A 2,750-nucleotide genomic window follows, 5' to 3' on the forward strand; every position below is an offset into this window, starting at 1 on the left:
GCCTGGTTCGGTGGCTGTCCCATGGGTGGTCCCTCCCCATTGGCATCCCATTGGCCATGGTCCTCTTTCCCCGCCCCCTCTCCCCTGGACAAAACCCCGCAGCAGGCTGTCTGTGGGCTCTTTCTTTACCTGGGTGGCTGCACCACCTGATGTCCTGTCTCAAGCTAATAAACGGATACCTACACCCACGTGGGGAAAGAGCGCTCCTCGTCATTTGTCCTTCGTCTATGCTGGTTCCGTGCTGGGCTTGGATTCGTGCTGGCCGGATTGGATTCATATAAGCCCAGAAACCCACGGAACGCAGCAGGCAATGTGTGCTTGAAGCCCAGAAAGCCAATCCTGTCCTGGGTTTGATAAGAAAAAGTGTGACCAGCAGGTCGAGGAAGGTGATTCTGTCCCTCTACTATGCTCTCGTGACACCTTACCTGGAGTACTGCATCCAGCTTTGGGGCCCCTCAACATAAGGAAAGACTTGGACTTGCTGGAGTGGGTCCAGAGGAGACCACAAAGATGCTCACAGGGCTGAAACACCTCTCCTATGAAGACAGGCCGAGAGAGTTTGGGGTTGTTCAGCTTGGAGAAATGAAGGCTCCAGGGAGATCTTAGAGCAACCTTCCAGTACCTAAAGGGGGCTTACAAGAAGGCTAAAGAGGGACTTTTGACAAAGGCATGGAATGATAGGACAAGGAGGAGAATGGCCTTAAGGTGAAGGATAACAGGTTTAGCTTAGCTGTTAGGAAGAAATTCTTCCCTGTGAGGGTAATGAGGCACTTGCAGAGGTTGACCAGATTGTCACTGTTGAGTCAGAGATGACACAGACCCAAATCAGAAGGCTAAGGGCTAAAAAGCAGCCTGTTTATTCAAACCTTTTCTTTAATAGCTTGGTTGCCTACAGGTGGACCTGATTGGTCATTTAATCAATACATTTCACATGATTGGCTAATTAAGAAGACACCCATCGGTAGACAACTTTATGAGAAAAACAACTTGTTAAAAAACACCACCTGCAGATTGTTTAATATTTGATTATCATTCTTTCTCTCCAGCTCCCTAAAGCTTCCCAGACTGATTCATGGGAAAGCTTATCTAGCTTTCTCTCTGACCAGACTGTCATATCCATAACCAGATATCCTGAGGTGACTTTATGATGCTTATATCCCCATTCATCTGTTTAGCCTGGAAATAAGTTTTGCACCTTTAAGACTTGTTCGGAGAGCAAAGGGAGGGAGAAGAAGAAGCACACTGTTTTCAGAAACTGTACTCACTCCTCCACATTCCTTCTCCTGGACTATGCTGTCTGCAGCATGGAGAGTGAGAGAGAGCTCTCCTTTGCTTTTTAGTTAGTTTTTAGCTAGCTGAGGCAGAGAAGTTCCCTGGACTGTGGTTTTTCTTTTTCTTGGAACTGTTTAAATCTGCTCTGGACTGAAAACCCAGAAGAGCACCGGCAGCTCGCACCTGTGGCCCACCAAGGCCTGGCCTGGGCCGCAGCATTTCCAGCACTGGAGGGACTGATAACAGACTGAGTGAGCCGAGCTGCAACCCACAAAAAGGACTTTCTGAGTTTGTCATCTCTTCAGATTGGCAAGAGGTTTTATTGTTTAATATTGTTCATTTTTTTTGTGCTGGTGATTGCTTTGCCTGTTAAATAAACAGGTATTTTCCACTTTTCTCCAAGGAAATATTTTCCTGAACCAGTTGGGAGAGGGGCCGCTTAAATCTGCTTTCTAGAGGAACCCCTTTGGAGATTTTCTCCCAAATTTGCCCTAAACCAGGACACCAGAGAAGCTGTGGCTGCCCCATCCCTGGAAGTGTTCAAGGCCAGGTTGGATGGGGCCAGCTTGGAGCAACCTGGTCTAGTGGAAGGGGTGCCAGCCCATGGCAGGGGGGTTGAAATGAGATGATCTCTAAGGTCAATGTGCTTTCCGACTCAAACCATTCTATAATTCTGTGATTCACAAGGGCAGAGTAGAGGGGAAGAATCCTCTCCCTCAACCTGCTGGCCACACCTCTTTTGATGCAGTCCAGGATGTGGTTGGCCTTCTGGGCTGTGGGTGCACACTGTTGGCTCATGTTCAGCTTTTCATCCACAAGAATCCCCAAGTCCTTCTCCACAAGGCTTTAGTTTCTGATTCCCAAACAGATCAACTGTCTAGAACTAAAATTTTAAAGTCCTTGCATCTATTTGTGGGATAAGATACTATTTAGAAAAGAAGCATCAGTTGAATTAAAGGCACTAGAAGATGGGTGATAATACTTAAGTGGTCAGGAAAAATTACATAAACAAAATTATTCCCTGTCATTTACACCAATGGGGTTGCTCAGCCCCTGAAACTGCTTTAGATCTGAGAATATATTTTTTAAAAATTACTGCAAAAAATAGTTTTAAAAAAATAAGAAGAAAAAAAGTAGGAAAAAATGTTTCCCTGTGGTCATGTTAGTAAAAGAGATGAAATAGGGAATGAAGACATGGCTATATATATAGTTCAGGACTCTTTTTGATAGAACAATTCTTTTTAATTCTGGTTGGTTTTACACACACATGCACAAACACCCTTCTCTCCCTGAAAATGAGTACCTGTCATGGTTTGGAATAGGAGAGACATTTAGGGAAGTGATGCAAAGCTTCCAGCCACTAGGAAGCTGGACACGGCTCTGTGAAAGACACATGTTAAAGGCGAAAGAAACCCGGGAACTTGCTTTTTACTTCCGGTCTGGGGACAGGTAACACGGTACGATCGGCCAGGCTGAGC

Source organism: Geospiza fortis, unplaced genomic scaffold (genome assembly GCF_000277835.1).
Source record: "Geospiza fortis unplaced genomic scaffold, GeoFor_1.0 scaffold588, whole genome shotgun sequence".
NCBI lineage: Eukaryota > Metazoa > Chordata > Aves > Passeriformes > Thraupidae > Geospiza > Geospiza fortis.